General features: G+C 39.9%; 1 pseudogene; it reads left to right on the top strand.

Moving 5' to 3' along the window:
* Positions 1–7,640: 7,640 nt before the first annotated feature.
* LOC146490148 (uncharacterized) lies at positions 7,641–9,257 on the top strand (annotated as a pseudogene).
* The last annotated feature ends 11,700 nt before the right edge of the window (positions 9,258–20,957 follow it).

A 20,957-nucleotide genomic window follows, 5' to 3' on the forward strand; every position in this document is an offset into this window, starting at 1 on the left:
TATGAAGACGGAGACCAGGAATGGCTGAAATCCGTAGAAGATCAGGATGTTCGACTTTTATAACTATTAAAACGCACATACACACTCACAAATTTGGGTTTGCATTGACATATACGTTGCAGTTTTCTGTTACATGTTACAGCTTTTGCTTATTTGAATAAAAAGTGATGTCATTTTGAGGCCGAAATTATGAAGAACGAATAAGCGCCCCAGCAATTTAACTGTAAATACAGAAACAGTAGATATTTTTATGTATCTAATTTATATAGATAAATAAAACAGCGTTTCCGATGTAGTTTAAAATATTCAGCAGTTTACGTTTGAATGACTGTCCTCAGGCTTTTAAATTGGGATAATAAGTTATCAAAAGTTCAATTTTGGACTAAGAAATTACCTTTGACCCCACAAATTCATTCTAACAATGGACTGTCAATCCAAACGTGAAGGGCTGAATCCAAAACTATTTCATCTTTATTAACAAAGATTTTCTTTACGTTTTCTATTAAAACCGTCGCCTAATTATCATTAGGCTTATATCATTAGGCGTTCTCAAAATAGGATAGAATAAATTAGTGTCGGACGTATAGCCAAATAACATACATTGATAGAAAATATATAACTATATACATGGGATGATTTTCAGATGCTCAAGGCAGAGAATTATTTAACATTTATGATACAAAAAATGTTAAATGTGTAAAAAAAAGTTGGAAGGGAATTTTTTAAGGAGTTGAATTATATTAATTGGGGGTACTTGGAAGCTTACAGAAAATTTAGGAAGATAAGTTACAGAAAGGAAAGACCGTTTCTTTGCCCTATTAGATTTCCCAAACTGAGGCATTTAACTCGCCGTTGTAGAACGGCGACATTTCAGTGTCCTTTGTATACAGAGGCATTCACTCAGCCGTTGTGCAACGGTGAGATTTAAGCCTCCTTCATATATAGAGGCCTTCACTTCGCCGTTGTAAAACGGTGGGATTTTAGTGTCCTTTACATGCAATGGCATTTACTTCGCCGTTGTACAACGGCGAGATTTTCGTGTCCTTTATATACACAGGCATTCACTTCGTCGCTGTACAACGGCGAGATTTTAGTGTCCTTTAAATACAGACATTTACCGCGCCGTTGTACAACGGCGAGATTTTAGTGTCCTTTAAATACAGACATTTACCGCGCCGTTGTACAACGGCGAGATTTTAGTGTCCTTTAGTATACATAGGCATTTAACTCGCCGTTGTACAACGGCGAGATTTTAGTGTCCTTTATATACATAGGCATTCACTTCGCCGTTGTACAACGGCGAGATTTTACTGTCCTTTAAATTCAGAGGCATTTACTTCACCGTTGTACAACGGCGAGATTTTAGTGTCCTTTATATACAGAGGCATTTACCTCGCCGTTGTACAACGGCGAGATTTTACTGTCCTTTAAATTAAGAGGCATTTACTTCACCGTTGTACAACGGCGAGATTTTATTTTCCTTTATATGCATAGGCATTCACTTCGCCGTTGTACAACGGCGAGATTTTACTGTCCTTTAAATTAAGAGGCATTTACTTCACCGTTGTACAACGGCGAGATTTTAGTGTCCTTTAGTATACATAGGCATTTAACTCGCCATTGTACAACCTCGAGATTTTAGTGTCCTTGATATACATAGGCATTCACTTCGCCGTTGTACACCGGCGAGATTTTAGTGTCCTTTATATACAGAGGCATTTACCTCGCCGTTGTACAACGGGCGAGATTTTAGTGTCCTTTATATATACAGGCATTTAACTCGCCGTTGTACAACGGCGAGATTTTAGTGTCCTTTATATATATAGGCATTTAACTCGCCGTTGTACAACGGCGAGATTTTAGTGTCCTTTATATACATAGGCATTCACTTCGCCGTTGTACACCGGCGAGATTTTAGTGTCCTTTATATACAGAGGCATTTAACTCGCCGTTGTACAACGGCGAGATTTTAGTGTCCTTTATATATACAGGCATTTAACTCGCCGTTGTACAACGGCGAGATTTTAGTGTCCTTTATATACATAGGCATTTAACTCGCCGTTGTACAACGGCGAGATTTTAGTGTCCTATATATACATAGGCATTTAACTCGCCATTGTACAACGGCGAGATTTTAGTGTCCTTTATATACATAGGCATTCACTTCGCCGTTGTACAACGGCGAGATTTTGATCGGTAATAGATAAGTTGTTTTTTACATATTGCAAAGTTGGCGAATTTTTACTCGTTCTGTATATTGAAACAATCGCATGATATGTGTTTGTCTGATCACCGATGTAACTATTGGCTTTCATTGTTGTAGTCGTACTGTAGAGGTTTAGCGCGATTTAGCATGTTTAATCACAATTGTTGAGCTACAATCTTTGCGCCACCAGATAACGTACCCATCTACAGAATGCGAATCAAAACAAGACAACTAGGTACATTTAAAATTCCAAAAAACTCTCTGCCGAAAAATTTGACTTCGGAAAACTGTTCTATCAGATAAAATCGAGATTTAGCGGTAAACTGAGTCAAACATTAATTATTGATGCGGTTGAACCGTAGAGTTAAAACGCGGTTGATTAATGTGTTGCAAACGTGCAACAAAAAAAGTTAAAACGTGCAGACAATGTTTAACCATTGCAATTTGAAGTGGCCACACATTATAAATTTATCTGTTTTCAAAACCATTGCGACGCGTTGCATCAATAACGTTGCGTTAAAAGTTGTCCGTGCGTTGTGTTGCGCGTTAAAAACTGTGTTAAATATTGTTCCATGTAGCATCACATGTGAATGTTTAAAGGCTACACGAGATTTGGTTCAAGTAGCGTGCTTTTGTAGCCATCAACAGTTCACGGCTCCCGTTCTTTTTTCAAATCAACATCGACATCCTACTGTGCTTGTTTATGAGAACTCGACAATTTTAAGCAATAACGGCGTTATTTTAAACTGTGTATTAGAAAAATGTTTTTTACCGTGATACTCGTGAATCTCGTTTAAACAGTGGTGTCAATAGCGAATGTGTCACATTCGAGTACAAGTTAAATAATCAGTATCAACCAACGCCGTTTATCGTGCAGAAGCAACAGCGACAGGCTCTATTTTTCAAAACCTCAAGGAGAAATTTATGGGCGAACAAAAGAGAGGAGGAGTCTCTGTAGAAACAAACAAGTTAATCGCGATTCGGTGGTAAAGCTTGTTTATTTGTAAAGCATGATTTACGGGCGAAATCACTCTTAACTTTGCACTGTGACCAAAACTTTGAAAAGTTTCATGTCTCAAAGAATTTTCATTAATTGCTAGCTGAGAGAAGAAACAAAAACAAACTGCCGCTCACCTCGACCTTCCACGTTAGATAATTTTATAATTTCTTAACAATGAACTATAATGATGTTCAGCCATTTAAGTGTCCCTGACTGAGAAAGTGGTCCAGATGTTGGAGGTAGGGGTCAACCGAATTTGATGAAACTTGCTGCAGAAGTTGGCCTTGGTGAGATATTCCAAAAGCCATTTGGGATGTTTTCCGGCCTTTGGTTTAAAAGTGTCAGGGGGGGGGGGGGGGGGTCCCATTTCGGGCCTCTGAATCAGTGAAAATCCTGTTTTTGAGGGGGCAGGTTTGTCCTAGTATAAAAATAAACACATTAAATATATTAAAAATTTTTCTGCATGGTGTTTTTCTACTATAAATACCCTTTCAGTTGATATGCAAGGATTCGGCATTAAGGCATCTGACTGTGTGGGACCTGGTGCTAGTTTTGGCCAAATATTAAAGAGAAAATTACCACCAAAAATTGCCAAAGTTTAGCAGTTGATAATTTTTAACTGCCAACTTAGCTAAAACTGATTCTTCTGTCAGGAGTTACTCCAGTGTAAGTACAACCAAAATCAACTGTGAAAAAATTGGCTCGCTAAATTTAAGGGGCTTTAGTAAAGCATTTTAGAGTCACACCCTCACAAAATATACATATTACCAAAAGAAACAATTTAACAATCATGGTAGCTTTATTTATATTTTAACTTTCAGTTTGCTTTGTTAATGCTTAATTTACTTACAAAGTCTGCGATAAGCAATAACTGTGTGAGTAAAAACTACCTGGGACCCTTAAATTGCCTTAGGACTGGAAAATAGTACTCACAAAATCAACGTTTGGAATATTCGTACAAAGTAACTAATAGGAACTCGAATAACTAAATAGGCGGCATGATAGTTATACTGACATTTCTTCCAAGCATAACCTTGCTTGCTTACCTTTATATCACTTTATATTAGCCATGTTTACAGTGGTAAGGCTCCTTGGCTTCGAAAGAAATGTCTCCAAGGTACTTTTTTATGTCAAGAAATAGCCATATTCCTGGTAATTGACAGCACCTTACGGCCAATTCATAATGCCCGATGAACAGTTCTTGCTGTATTTGTTTACAGACAAGTCCACAGTCTGATGTATGTACGGAGAATGCTTTCTCAAGCCACTGAGTTGTTTAGGCAGCTCTTTTCTTTATCGAAGATTTCGATATTCAGCTCGTGATTGGGTGTAAGTAATATTATGCACATTTTGTGTAAAAAGGCAAAATATTCTCTTTGTCGGTACCTGCGTCCTTATAGCCATAGCCGATATTTCTACGTCCACATTTTATATTGCTACTGTAGGTAAATGATATTTTACTGTTTGTTCCGCCATCTTGGATGTAGGCAAAGAAGGACTGGGTCGGTAGTGGTTCCCAGTCTTCCTATCAACTGCTCCTTTGTTTACAAGCACCTGTCGATGCCGGAAACAATAAATCTTGTGGGAAGGAAAGGAAAGGAAAGGAAAGGAAAGGAATGGCGTTTTGTTCTTTCGGGGGGCCGGGGGAAGACAATCTATGTAGTCCTATAGAATGGGCAAAACAAGAAATATCCATGGTACCATTGCTTAGCGGTATAGGTTCAGGGGCTTCAGGGAGCAGGGGACGTCCTGCTGACAAGGGTTCGGGAAGTGGCGGTAAGAAATGCAAGATAATTTGTTACCTTAGTAAATTTAACCCTTCATATATTCATATATATTCATATAATGAATGCTGTTCAACTTTTTACGTTTACGCACGCGGCTCATACATCGCTTCTTATTTTATTTACGTACGTAAAGCCAGCTAAATTTACGTCTGTACGCACGTAAAATTTACGCGACAGTGGAAATCCACCTTAAGAGGCTTGTTTTTTTTTGGGGGGGGGGGGGCAGGGGGGAGTAGTGTTATTCACACGGAACTGATCAGGGAGGCCGAGTTGTTTGCATGTGTTGAATCAATCTTTTTCCCTTTAGGCAATGAGGTTTGTGAATGGGAACTAATATTGAACCGTGCAGGGATAGCGTGTGATAATGTGAACGCAACGGGACTTACTATCTGCCCCAAACATCGTTATAAACTTACAACGCTGTATAAAGCAAAGGTAAGAAGAGTTAACCACAACCGCTTTTGTATTTTTTAAAGGTGATAACTGGCTGATAACCGTTAATTTTCGTACTGCTGTTTTAATAGCAAAATGCTAAAACGCTCTCGAAGGGTGAACAAAACCATGGCCAACACGATCTATAAGAAGACAGGGATTGTTGTTGCTATAGGCACAGGTATCCCAGAAATCTCCTGCTGTAAAATCTGAGTTATTTTAACCCTGGACTTGTAAACAGGTTTTTTTTTTTGGGGAGGGGTGGGGGGGGGGGCTGGTTATATCCAGGGCGGTATGCGGTATAAACACCCGTTTCGAAACTAGAGACTTACATGCAACAGTATCAGTACACAAATAAAGCCGTTGACAATGGATAAAGTTCAAACCTGAGTTGCTCTGTCATTTCTGCTTTATTCAGGTGTTTCTTTAGAAAAGAGTATTACATTGCAACACTGGGCTGCCCCATAAACGTGCAGTTCTTAATATGCATGTGGTACCCTGACACATGAAACAAAATAAAATAATTTTAACGCCATGATTACCAATTGTCTTAGAATGGCGCGCCCGAAAGGAGGGAACTTTGCCGGCCTTTGCGGCTGCTTTAACGAACTGAAAGGAACGATTACTAACAGTCTAACCTTGTTGGGATATCTTTTACCCTTATTACCCGAGATTAGACCCTGTGTTAGCTAGAGTGTGTGGGTGACCTTTGTATACGTGCAGTTCTAATTTATTCTCTTCCTACGTTACAGCTATTTGCTCTACGTGTCGACAACTAGTCGGTTAGACACCGGCCACCCCAGCACTAAGACTTAGAGAAGATATACAAATGGCAGTGCCAACTACATCAAAATCCATACCCAAACAGTTCCGACAGCGTAGGCCAAATAGTGCGCATTATCGTGTGTCATTTGGTTCAATGTTTTCTGCTCGCAGTAGCTCGTCCCAGGAGGAACAAAGCAGCATCTACTTGCCTGATGGTGAACAACAAAGGAAACACTTAGAAGCTCTGAATAGCGCCCTGAGTCTTATATCGGAGGGGAAATTCGAATCTTTGCCGCATTACGTAGATGTTCAATGGAATGCACTTTCAGACAAAACCAGAAATGATTACAGTGCAAAAGCTGAACAAGCTGTATCACTTGTTTTGGGCACTATTGCTCCTCTGCAGGAAGAAAGTTTGTGGCAAGCTATTATTCAGTGTCACCATGCAGTAAGCAGCTCTAAGAATACTCAGCCGCCAGATGTTGGTCTAGAAGCGATTTTGCTCGCTTATAAGGAATGTCAAAACAAGTCCACCAAGACGCAAATATTATCACTCATAAGCAACAAATACAGTCAGTCCCAAATACAAGAATTCCTCCCTGGAATCTCCTTACGGCAGATAAAGAAGACAAGAAAGCACGCCCAGGAGCAAGGGCCAGGGGAACCGTTGCCAAATGAGCAGATTTTTTGATGTAGACTAGATATGAAAAAGGTGAAGGATTTCGTTGACTTTATTTCGCGATCTACCTTTTTACAAGATGTTGCATTTGGCACAAAAACACTGAAGCTCAATTCTGGGGAATCCATTCCGATTCCAGCTCTTATCCGAACTATGACCACGACCAAGATTGTATACTTGTATCAGGAGAAATGCAGGCGAGAGAATATGGAGCCTTTGAATGAGCGCACTTGTTTTCGAATAATGGAGATGTGTAGTGCCTCAAAGCAGAAGTCTCTGCAGGGCCTTGATGATACCTCCACTTCAGGAGCAGAGGCATTTGAAACGCTAGAGACAATTGTTGAAAATCTCGCCAGAAACGGAGCAGGTGTGTCATGGGGTCGTGAGATTGGGAGAGCTCTAACTGCAGGCAGACAGTACCTTAAAGGAGACTACAAGAGTCTTTTGGGACCAGACGAATGTTGTGCTGACCACTACACAATCTTCGCTCTATCAGATCCAGGAAGGAAGGAGTTTGCTTCTCTTTGTGACCACAACCACAATCTGTACTGTTCAGAGTACCAGAATATAAAATATGTTCTGAAAGATATAGAAGAAAAAAATGTGAAGACAGAAGAACTTATAGAGAACCAGAGAGAAAGGGCAAAGTGGGAGCTGGAGCATGCAGTTCCTGACATTGAAGCCTGGAAAGCCCATCTCCTCAGGGCATTCCACCAAGATCAAGCGAGGCAAGATGCCATAAGCCAACTAGACAAGGAAACGGTCCTAATTATAAATGACTGGGCCATGAAGCTGTTGCCAATGAAATTCAGAGAGACGCAATCACAATGGCTTGCGAAACGTGGCCTGAGTTGGCATTTTTCTGCCGTAGTTCACCGGTCAGGTCACCGTGACTGTCAAGCTGAAGGAAATGGTGAGCACGCAATTCACACGTATGTGGCGGTTCTTGATAAGTGCAAACAGGACTGGTTCTCAGTGTCATGCATCATTGAAGAAGTCCTCGTTACCGTAAAGGAAACGCACCCATCTGTGTCAAGAGCTGCGTTACACAGCCATAATGCGGGCTGCTATCACAGCGCTCCACTGTTATCAACTATCAATTCGACAAGTAAGCAAACCGGCATAGAGGTTGTACGCTACGATTTCTCAGATCCACAAGCTGGGAAAGACCTCTGTGACCGGAAAATTGCGCCGTGCAAGCAACGACTGAGAAATCATGTAGCGGAACACAATGACATAGAAACGGCGGAAGACGTGAAGAATGGACTGCAATCTCCACCAAGTATTGCAAACACTCGGGTGGCAGTTTGAAAAATTGACTCTTCCAAAATGTCAGCAGCCGTTGGGAACAACAAGATTCCAGGTATTACTAAATATAACAACTTCTCTTTTGGCGAAGATGGCATTCGAGTCTGGCAGGCGTACAATATTGGCGAGGGTTTGAAGATACAGGACGTCCAGAACAAAAATAATGTTTCTGGACTGGAGAGAGTGGGCGATTGGAGCCATGAAGTTACGAAGAAAAGCAAAGGCAAAACAAAATCCATAGCTCATAATGGAGATCTTACGAGCACATATGCCTGTTTGGAGCCAGCATGCATTTTGACGTTCAGCACACTGGAAGAGGCTGATGAACAGATGGATGCTGGACGCCATGTCATGCTGCCCGAAAAGGAAAATGTATACGACACCATCCGAAGACAGTGGGCAGCAACAACTACTTCAATCAAGGGGAAGAGTGAGAAGATTGGGGCCTGTCGATACATTGACCATGACACTACAGTTCAAGAGAAGGCTGGTCAGGGATGGGCTCTTAAGAAGAAGAAGATTACCGTTCGAATTTCACCAGCAGTCAAGCAATACCTTACCCAGGTTTTCAACGAAGGTGCCAAGGAAGGACAGTCAAAAGCAAACCCTGCTGACGTTGCAGAAGATGTGAAAATGAAGTTCGCGAGAACCGAGTGGCTGGAGGCAAAAACTGTCAAAGCATACTTCTCTCGACTGGCTGCATTGCAAAAAAGCCAAGAAATAAGCGAGGAAGAGACAGGCTGTTAAGATGTGGTGGTCGAAAAAGAAGAATTCCTTAAAAATTTGATACATGAAGCCCATGACCAAATTGGTCTTCAGCATCCTCTAATATATGAGGGCATCAATCTCTGTGAACGTTTTGTTGACAACAAACTCGATCGTGCATTGCGGAAGTTAAATTTATCTACTTTGAAATGTATGTGTGACGTATTTGGCGTGGACGCTGAGGGTCCAGCTACCCGTAAAGCATCATTTATCAATCCTATTTTTGACCTAGTAAGATCTTGCCAGTGCCAATGAGCGACCTTTGAATTCAGTTGTTTAGTTGTCAGGTAAAGATGCAAAAACCAGTGCTGGAATTTAGACGAGCAGGCCCTGTAATGGTGTACATTGATATCAAATATCTTAGTCCAGGGGGCTCATAACGAACATATTATAATCCCGGGTTAATCTAGGACCGACTTTTGTTGTGACAATGGTTTATCTACCCATGCTGCACGCTCTCACTAATGTTACCATTGTATTTTTAAGTTAGCTATTAATTGTTTTTCTTTGTATTCTATTTGTAAATGGCTGTCGGGATCGTTTAGCCTAATAGGATTATTGGCATGCAACTACTTCCTCATACTCTGACATAGCTATTGTTAGGTTTGTTTCTAGCAGATTGAATAAATAAGTATGTCGGTGCCATTTGTGGGGTGAGCACTTTCAAAAAAACTGGTACTGAGGTTACCCTCGACCCAGTACCCCCGCGCCACGGTCCAAAATGGCAGTGCCCAAAGAATGGCAAGGATGTAAACATGTGATGCCTGGACTCATCTGCTATGCATTGCAATCTGGTAAAATGATGTGTGTTTTATCCCTGGAGAAAATATGCCTATCATATACACCTCCTACGCGAAATGGTTGTAATGATTCATCTCCAACGAGTACTCCTGACTAAATTCGATGAGAGGCTGCGGTGCTTCGAAACAACTACATGTAAGTAGCTTCTAAATTGCATCAGACTATTGTTAAGAGCCGTCCTCTGTAAATATCGACTATCGTCGTTTGGACGAGAAAAAATGAAATCCCTCAAACTCTCTCAGACGAATGGTCTATATAAGTGATTCACATAAATATAACTTTCAGCTCAGTTCGATTCGTATTTAAGCTGTACTGCGACCATCTTGGTTTTACCGCTCTGAGAAGGCTTTCAGCGGCCATTTCAGGCCACACTTTTAAGAATTTGCCTTACAAAGAAAGCGTTACAATCCGAACAAAATCTCATTATTTGAAACAAGCAAATGTTTGTGGTTGTGTTGAGAAGCTTTTTTGGGTATTTGATCGAAATCTGATTTTTTTACAAAATTTTTAATTTCTTCCCTATTGAACTACTCTTCAAGTGACAAAAAAATGGCCGAGTTTAAAGGAAAATATCGCTAAAGATACATTAGTTGGCATCCTAAAACAGCATCCCGGTTAAAGAGCAATGTCTCGTCTGTAAGAATATGCAATAAAATTTTTGGGCAGTTAAAAAGAGAAAATTATAGAAGACGTAGTTTTAACTGTACTTTTGTCAACAAACACCGCCTTCCTAATTAGCATAACAACATGAAAATAACGATTTACTAAGAAAATAATGATAAATTCCACTTACCTCGTGAAATATCGAGAACTGGATATTTCAAAATATATCAATTTATAGTTTCAGTTGGATACAGCGGCATTTTCGATGATTTGTTGTGCGAAATCACTGTAATACACCGCAGCCGTTAAACTGAGTTGAATTCTTCAAAGTCCGTCAGGACAACCATCGGCCGAAAAAATTGCCTTCCGCCCCATAAGCTGCCGTGTGCAAGGTGTCAAATACTTCTTTGTTATCCTTAATGACCAAAACTTCTTTCAGCAACCATTTAAATCCTGCTTTGAACTGGAGATTCTCGTCAAGAAATCGTTTATGTTCCGTTGACCTTCCGCCGTGATTAAACAATGAGATTGCGTTACAGAAACGCGCGCACATCCAGACGGGTTGGGGTGGGGGTGGGGAGGAAACAAAAATGGAATAGCTCCCAAATTAAAAAAAAAAGGGCCATTCAAGATTACTGTCAAAGCTATTTTATGCATTTCGGCTACTAAATAGGAAACTGTCCCAGAATAATGTGGAATATGATAAGCCCTTGTGCTATATCAGTTTTAGGTTGGGGCGTGAGAGGGGGAGGGGGGTTTGGCAAGTAAAACACTAATTTACAGCATCAGTTGATTGTTGCTCTTCTGTTTAGGGTTCATACATGTTCACAACTGTCCCAAGCTCACTGACAGCTATATATTTGTAATATTAGGTAACAGTGAAAAAGTTATAATCACCGGCACGTAAAATTAAAATTAATATGAGGATTTGTATGGGAATACATGAAATTAACAGTTTACATAGAATTCCAATAAAAAGCGACTAAGTTACTTACTTTTTTTTTCTTTTTTTTTTGTGTGTGTGTGTATTACACTTACCTGTTTGTGTTTTGGAACGTTGTCATAGCGTTTACCATTACGAAGACTTGGAGCCAATAAAACTACTAAATCTGAACATCGTTGGAAATGCTATCAAATGTTACGAAGGGCAACCGACTGACAAAAAGGGGAACAACAGCTAATAGTAGTAAGTGGCATTTATTGAGAGTGGCAAAGGGGTTTTTTTTTATGTGACGTGTGATGGCCCATAAAAAAGCAGCGTGACGGGTGATGGAACTAGTCTGAAATGTCAGCCGTCTCAGGGTTAGGGGGAGGAGACGGCTGACATTTCAGACTAGTGATGGAACCCGTGAGTGAATACATTGGTACAAATTGTTTGTATACACTGTATGGGCGTCAATGAAATTCGTACTTTCCCACGGTCTCCTAGCACGTGATTAATATATGCCTCAGACCAAATTTGATAAGGAAGAAAATTTGATAAGGAAGAATTTATGAGATTCAAATACGTGTTTTTCAAAGGCATTAGTTTAGAGAGTACGATCTAATGGGACAGTTTGCTTCTTACCAAGTTACACGCTTTTCACTCCGCAAATGCTTCCATTTTTAGCGTCTTCGTGTGAAAAGGTGTAATGAAGTGTAATTGCAGGGGATAACTTTTGATTCGAAATGGCATGGAAACCAGGTTGTGAATTTCGTGGGGGAGTTCAAGGAATGAATACTTATGATTTGTTTTTAGCCTTTTTAATCTTTTTTAGTCTTCACAATACCCTTACACCACTGTTACACTTTTAAATTCCGTCGAGGTGTGATTTATTCATTTATCACACATCGTTGTATATATTTCTAGCAGGACGCCGTTATATTTGCATTTTTTATCTTTGCTGAAGAAGGCAACAGTAGTGGCCGAAACGTCCAATATATATATATTTTTTAGCCAGTGTCTACAACTTTTTAATTCTTTTTAACATGCCTGGCTACACACCCAACATTTTTAACTTATGATTTGTATTTTGGTGTTTCTTAAGAGAAAACTGCTAAAATAAAATTATATCAAAATACTCATACTATACCCGCCCAAACGTGCAGTGCTTTTAAATGGACACTCACGTCCCCACGGTAGTCTCTCAGTAGGACACACTGCACATTTTTATCCTTTTGGGTACTGGATCCGCAGGTACCTCCAACATACGACGAGATACAGGTGGCCATGACCAGGAATTTTCCAAGGACCAATTAAAAGTGCGGCTACTAAGCCATTCGCTTTACGCGTGTCACGAAAAGAATATATTTATTAAAACTGGAAACAATACGTTTTGATTGCCACATTATATTTCTATGGTTCTCTTTTGCGACCCGAACAACTTAAAGTATTAAACAACGCAGACGTCCTTAGGGGTTCGTCACGCGTTTCCTCCCCCACGAAATAAAATGAAAAGTAGCCACACCTATGAAATTTAATTTGATGTAGTCATTATATATATCTACTTAACGATCGGCTTCGCATTTCTGCAGGGCAATTTGATCACATTTAGCCTGCGAGCAAGCTCTCTTTGGGGTGGGGGGCGGGAGGGGGAAAGAGGAGAGAGCTTGCAACGATGTCTCAGGAATTTGAATGCCGCCCCCAATACTCCCCGCGGCTCCCTGCTGTCATAGCTGTCAGAATTTGGCCAATCAGCGCAAACTGGGAACGATAGCAAACGTAAACAAACATGTGAAAGGTACAATGTTATCAGATACACTTCGAAAGACGTGAATCCTTACTGACAAAAACTATAGTTTCTCTGATCGAGTATGTCTACCCAGTGCCACAAAAATCAGAAAATTTAGTGAAGGATTTTACTTAATTATGAGCACAGTAAATGCTTAAAGCCGATTGACCAAAAGGTCGAGGTCACAAATGTCGTCCCAAGGGTCAAGTGAATCTTGCCGACTGCAGTGTCAACGCCACGAAACTACTGGACATAAAAAATGTCGAAAACTTGACACGGTCCGGCCAGGGAAAAAAGAAGCAGTCCAAGGAAATCGTAAGGATCTCAATTTTGCAGCCGGGTCTCCGAGAACGAGGACGCAATTCTCAATATCGACAATGTGGTTTCATTGGAACACTCAACTCGTGTGAAATTTGTGATGTTGTGAACGAGTAGCAAAGCAGACGTGAGAGTGCCAGATCAAAATGAAATCATTGCGCTTCTAAAGAACGTTGCCCTAAAAAACTGACAGTTCGCTTCTAACGCCGTACCGAAGCACTCGGGATTGATTGAGAGCTTTAATTTGGGGCGTAAGCTGAAAGATGTTCATGTTTTTTTTCGGCTGAGCCAAACACCAAACAAAAGCTTAAATTTGGCTGACCGTGACTCTCCATCTGAAATATCGGCAATCGAAGCGGCAGGCATCCCCATTCTTCTTGCTTCTGCGATCAAGTAATCGATAATGATACTTTGCAATGGGCAAACAACTACCATAAAATTTGTTTGATGTTAGACTTTAGACTTTCAATTGCTGCAAAAGGTTGAAATATCAAACTTGTCCCAAATCTCGTAGGTAAAACTGCAAGAACATCGCTACTTTGAAGTAAAGCATTGGCAGCTTGACTTTGCTCGGGTTTCAATTCCAGAGAAAACCTAAGTTATTTAGAGAAATTCTCGCAACCTTCACAAATAGAAACTCCGCCACCATTTTTGTGTTGTCAACACGACGCACGCGAAGAACAATGACGTAAGCATCAAATTCAATATCCACCAATCAGCATTTTGCGTTGAGAAATTCAACGCAGAAATGACTCTCCTCTTTCTCCCTCCCGCCCCCCACCCCCAAGAGAGCTTGCTCGCAGGCTAGATCACAGTGAGAGAGGGAAAGAAAACATGAAACGAATTGTCGACTAAAGTTCCAGAAGTCCATTTTTGCCTGTAAATCAACCACAAAATATTTGAACTCGCTGGAAAAGGTGCCCATCTAAATAAGAGACCGTGACTTTACACAGGGTACTTCCTACTACGACAAAAACCAGAAAAAAATTATAATCTACACAAATTTTTCAACGTTCCCCAAACTCACTAGTCATGTTCCATTATTCCAAGATAGGTGTTTAATTTATAGCCCCGAATAGACGAAGAATGGCTAACACTTTCGCAGCATCTTACAAGCTAAAGTCCGTGACATTTTTATTTCCTCCCCACCTCAACCCCACCCGGATGTGCGCGCGTTTCTTTAACGTAATCTCATTGTTTAATCATGGCGAAAGGCCAACAGAACATAAAAAAATTCTTGACGAGAATTATTGACCAACATCATGTATGAAACCTAAACAGAAGAGCAACAATCAACTGATGCTGTAAATTAGTGTTTTACTTGCCAACCCCCCCCCCCCCCCTCCCACGCCTCAACCTAAAACTGATACAGCACAAGGGCTTATCATATTCCACATTATTCTGGGACAGTTTCCTATTTAGTAGCCGAAATGCATAAAATAGCTTTGACAGTAATCTTGAATGGCCCTTTTTTTTAATTTGGGAGCTACTCCATTTTTGTTTCCTCCCCACCCCCACCCCAACCCGTCTGGATGTGCGCGCGTTTCTGTAACGCAATCTCATTGTTTAATCACGGCGGAAGGTCAACGGAACATAAACGATTTCTTGACGAGAATCTCCAGTTCAAAGCAGGATTTAAATGGTTGCTGAAAGAAGTTTTGGTCATTAAGGATAACAAAGAAGTATTTGACACCTTGCACACGGCAGCTTATGGGGCGGAAGGCAATTTTTTCGGCCGATGGTTGTCCTGACGGACTTTGAAGAATTCAACTCAGTTTAACGGCTGCGGTGTATTACAGTGATTTCGCACAACAAATCATCGAAAATGCCGCTGTATCCAACTGAAACTATAAATTGATATATTTTGAAATATCCAGTTCTCGATATTTCACGAGGTAAGTGGAATTTATCATTATTTTCTTAGTAAATCGTTATTTTCATGTTGTTATGCTAATTAGGAAGGCGGTGTTTGTTGACAAAAGTACAGTTAAAACTACGTCTTCTATAATTTTCTCTTTTTAACTGCCCAAAAATTTTATTGCATATTCTTACAGACGAGACATTGCTCTTTAACCGGGATGCTGTTTTAGGATGCCAACTAATGTATCTTTAGCGATATTTTCCTTTAAACTCGGCCATTTTTTTGTCACTTGAAGAGTAGTTCAATAGGGAAGAAATTAAAAATTTTGTAAAAAAATCAGATTTCGATCAAATACCCAAAAAAGCTTCTCAACACAACCACAAACATTTGCTTGTTTCAAATAATGAGATTTTGTTCGGATTGTAATGCTTTCTTTGTAAGGCAAATTCTTAAAAGTGTGGCCTAAAATGGCCGCTGAAAGCCTTCTCAGAGCGGTAAAACCAAGATGGTCGCAGTACAGCTTAAATACGAATCGAACTGAGCTGAAAGTTATATTTATGTGAATCACTTATATAGACCATTCGTCTGGGAAAGTTTGAGGGATTTCATTTTTTCTCGTCCAAACGACGATAGTCGATATTTACAGAGGACGGCTCTTAAGAAGCAATGCCTGAAAATTTCGAGCAAATGGTGGCCACGATAAAAAATTACTTTTCCGTCATATTTAGTGTATTGTTAGGCACTACCAACTTGATAATCATGATGCAGTTTATTTTTGAAAAAACCGCTTTAATTGTGCGAAAGACGGAAAAATACATTTTCACGGCCAGTGGCCTAAAAATAGCCCAAATTGAAGGCAGGATTGCAAGTCACCAAAAGATCACTCGCGTGCTAACGGAAAGAGCGGCTCGTTATATTGACACTAATGTACTGATTTGGGAAATGTTTACACTTCATCTGAGCTCGACTCTGCTTTCTAAGCGATCGCTTAAAACGGAAACAATCCCACTCAAGACACGCATTTTTTCAAGCTGACAAAAATATAATTTTACCACCAAGTTGCGATCAAATTATTTTCCATGTGCCCAGTGACGAATTGCTCCAGCATTCGAGCTGTGAGTCGTCTAAGAATAGTACTAAAACATGTGTAAAAACTGGAATGGGTTTTAACTTTTACGCCCCGCATGAGTCCTTCGAGTTTTGGGAAATTCTCAGAGGTCTGTAAATAATCACGTTGTTTTAAAATTACAGTTTATGGTCTTTACGGGGTCTTCGCGTCCGAACGAGTTTCAGTTTTCTTGTCACAGTGTCTTATGGACGACAAAATGAAAACGATTAAACAACAAAATAACTTACCTATCACAATAAATACCCGCAATTGACTTTCGAAGTGCTATCAAAATATCGTCGGCCATTTCTGAGGTTAAAGCGAGTCACGCACAAATTCACCGGCAAGCCCAAAACCTGACGAAGACATATCTTCACAAGATCTCTTTCTTTGATTAAACCAAATATTTCTATTGTAACATTATCTGGATTATAAGTGATCGACGTCGAAGAAATTTGAAATGATCAATCCCAAAGCAGTGGAAAACAAGTTGAATAGTCTTGAGTTTGGTCGACGGTTGATACTTGTCTGTTGCGTGACAAACAAATCTCAACGCAGCGGGGTGTAGTAGGGGCAAGCCTGCCGTGACAATTTTTAAACAAAAAATAAGAAATGGTAAGTAAAAAAACCTTACTATTCTTTATGGATAGTGTCAAAAAATGAATCTTTTAAAATTAAATCGTCCATCATTTCTTGATATGATTAGAAAACAATGTATTAATTGAGTGACGTTGTTCCCTGGGGGAGGGGGACAGATGATAATGATAATCTTTTATTTGTGCTTTTTTTTAATGTACATAGTTGATTCTTACAATCTTGTAGTGGTAATACATAGAATTGAATTAATTATTAGTTAAAATAATGTGCAAGCAAGGAAGCTAAATGAACCATTTTGTTATCTTGTTAGCTCCCTGGCTAATTTAGGTTCTAGATGGCAGGCAAAAAAGGCAAAAAAAACAAAAAAAATGAAAAAGCAAAAGGAAGGAAGAACTTATTAATTGTCAAATGTTAACTTATGTTACGAGGTCAGCATAAAAGAAAATTAGTCCATTTGTTGTTCTGACAGTAAATAACGTATAATTTGTTTCGGAAAAGCAGACACACTTTGTATGAGTTTTTTTAAAGGAGCTGGAAGGTCTTTTCAAATATTGGTTGCCATGAAGGAGATTAATTGTTTACCTTCCATCCGCAACCTTCTGCTTCAAACAGAGCGCTTTCCTGGAAATACACTCGGTGAACTACCACTTTATTGCAGTCACGTACTGTTTTATTACTCAATTACCAATCTAACCACCTCTTCCAGGTAACGTTATGTGTACTCTAACGAATTCACTGATGCGATGACACATCCATAGTTTACACTAACAACCGCGTCGCACAGGACGTTTTTTCTTCCGTCTAAAATTGTGGCAGTAGTAGTTATAGAAATGAGGCAATCCTTTAACTTTGCTTCATGTCCTTATTGATAATAAGACAATAACTGGTGCCATTCAGAAAGCTAACACCTCGTGCTCGAGTATAGGCGGTGCATCTCCGACTATTTTAATAGGAGGCCTAAGGAGTGGCTTACAATTGTCTGGTTGTCCTGTGGTCGTCCTCTGCCGTAACATAAAGTGCACCGTGAAAAGGAGAAATACCTTAAACAAACGCTTTTCGATCGTAGGGCACTAAATAGAGTTACATGTCAATGGCTATCTGTGAATGATTAAACTTCAATTACTAACAGTTCAGTTAGCTAAAAAGAAAAGATCACTCCTGAAAAGTACACTTCTTACCAAAGGCGACAATTCTCTGAATGTATGGTACTTTCTTTCTTACTGTAATGTCGGCCGTTGGGATATCAAAGTGCTCACAGATGTCCCTAAGCATTTGAATTGCAAATTTCGACAACTTTGAGTTCGCAATAAGTTCGTAAAGGTTATGATTGTCAAAGCAGATTGGGTGCACGAGTGCAACATATTGAACTGATTTGACCTCTTAACTAGCTATAGGCTTCCTCGTTTTGGTCGTCTTCGATTTCGCTATCGGTCACCCTTTCTTCAAGTGAACGCTTCGAGGCTAGTCTAGAAAAGAAACTTGAAAACTGCTGACTTGTTAGAAACTCAAAACTGGAAAATATATGATTCCCATTGCTGGCTCTCGCAGTCATCAACTGACACTGCGTCTACCTTTTGGGCGGTTGTCTCTCCAATGAGAAATTTGCTGGACGAGTACTCCTTCTGATTTTCTGTGAATCTAGTTTGGCTAACTTGACTAGACTTTTATCCCACTGGCAAACACGGTTGATCTTCAGGAGACGTTTCTACTGTTCTCAACTTCCTGCATGTGTGGTACACCACCAGACTGCTCCTGGAGCCTTTGTGCGTATCCATACACTGCTCTGTCAAGAAGAGTCTCGTGCTCAAGAGCGCGTTCATGTCTGCCACAATCCAGGTGATGCTGTGAGGAAGAAAAAACTTTGATGTCTTAATGCATCCTTCCTCGGGACATGAGAAAAGAAGGCTATGTGATTCATCAGCAACTGACTCCTTTTCAGAGTCAAAGTACTTCTGAGCGTCTTCCAAAGAAGATTGGGCCCGTGGCTTTACCTTGAGAAATTGCCCCTCCGAAACATCTTTCTTTGGACTTGAATGGCATTCTGTGACATTTGGGACCTCTGTTACCCGAGCAACGTCAAATATTTGCGAGTGGTATGTTCAGAAAACAGAAAATGAATGAATGAATGAATGAATGAATGAATGAATGAATGAATGAATGAATGAATGAATGAATGAATGAATGAATGAATGAATGAATGAATGAATGAATGAATGAATGAATGAATGAATGAATGAATGAACGCCTTCCATAAGTTCGCACTTTTTTACATGACAGTCTTATGTAAATAGCAGTAATATAGGTCTTTAAAAATTACATGTAACAGAGCGACATGTACAGACAAACGTACAGACAGACGGGCAGATAGGCATTGTTGCTTTGTTAAATTCAAACCGCACAGCTGCCCTATGACTGCTGAATTGCTTTGGTGCTAGCGACTTTGATATTTTTACCAAAGACATATCTTTAATCCGCAAGACAACTTCGGTATCCTCAGAAGACTTCATACTCTCCATCCCCAGTTGACGCAGCAAATGCCTGCAGTTTGGGCAGACCCCTATGACGAGATAACATAATTATTATTCCCCTTTCGTGTCTCGTTTACGATCCCTCTCGCCCACCCAAAAGGAACATCACCTTTATGTTTCGTGAAAACTAATCGAAACAATTTATGTTAATTAGAGCTTAAAAAACAAAAGATAAATTTTCCCTTCATTTGATTATAATGTTTACTTCTCACGGTGTTCTTTACTTGTCCATTTCATGCCGTGTGTGGTTGAAAAATAGTGATAATTTGTATTGTTACTGCAATCGGTAACGTTTAAAATATTTAAAAATTCAGGCAAACAAACTTTTTTATAAGTGACTACGTACCTGAATCTAAAGCTAGCATACCTCCACACTCTTTGAATATGGCCCGTGCACACGCTTTGCTTAGGCCTCTCTCTGCTTTTGGTTTCTCCCCGATGTCTTCACTGTGATTGGACAAAATTGAAGGTACTTTACATCTGTCAGATGACCACTTCCATCCGATGTCAAGTGATAATCAGTGTGATGGGCAAATTGCGAATTGCTCAATACCTATTAGTTGAGGAAGAGAAAACATCCTGCTCTCGCTAGTGTAAGTTCCATTTCAGTATCTATGTCGTAAAACCCACTTGAAATGTTGACATGTGGCCTGTGATATCCCTGTCACGGCTTAGTAATGGAACACATTCTATTGATTTCCTTCTATCTCTTCGGTCATAACCACACTGGCCTCCCACAATTGCTAAAAAGGAACAAGTGCTTTCCATAGCTCGCTCAAAGCTCATATTTGGATCACTTTTAAATCTTTAAACACTGCTTGATAAGACGACTGTTGTTGACACATATGTCAATTCAAAGAACCATGTTAATTGGTTTGTACTGCTAAAATAGATCCTGCAGATCACCAAAAGGAAAACATTTTTCACTTTTTTTCAAAATATATCTGAAGTGTAAAGTGTATTAAGACTCTAACAACTACACGCAAGCAACTGTTGTAGCTACCCCCACAACAGCGCGTCACGCAGTCACACAACGTCAACTTAGAGCCTAGTTAGTTTCCTGTACTGCTTTTCGCCTGCTCCTATATCCGAAATCGGAGGTTGAGTTAAAAAAGCGAAATGCTGACAACAGAGCCTTCTGTTGATATTTTTGATGAAACTGCCGACAAAGTCTAGCATGTGTCAACGAATTTTTCCTATCCGAGTAAATTGACCTTTGAGGTCAAAGTTAAGCGGTGGATACAGGAATGGCAAGTTTCCCAAATTCACACTATTAAGCTTCGAGTGAATGGAAACCCGATCAGAAGAGGTATTTTTAATGGTAAATTGTTTCATGTGATCTTTCAATTCAAGCTGAAATTCAACATTTCTCATCTACAATCGGCGAATGAAAACAATACTAATTAGTGAAACTCATTACTTATGCATATTCAGGTGAAATTTTCTCCAATTTCGAAGGTCTCGTGTAAAGTGAAAAACGAAAAACCC

Source organism: Pavona decussata, unplaced genomic scaffold, assembly GCF_977016875.1.
Source record: "Pavona decussata unplaced genomic scaffold, jaPavDecu1.1 SCAFFOLD_1, whole genome shotgun sequence".
Lineage (NCBI taxonomy): Eukaryota > Metazoa > Cnidaria > Anthozoa > Scleractinia > Agariciidae > Pavona > Pavona decussata.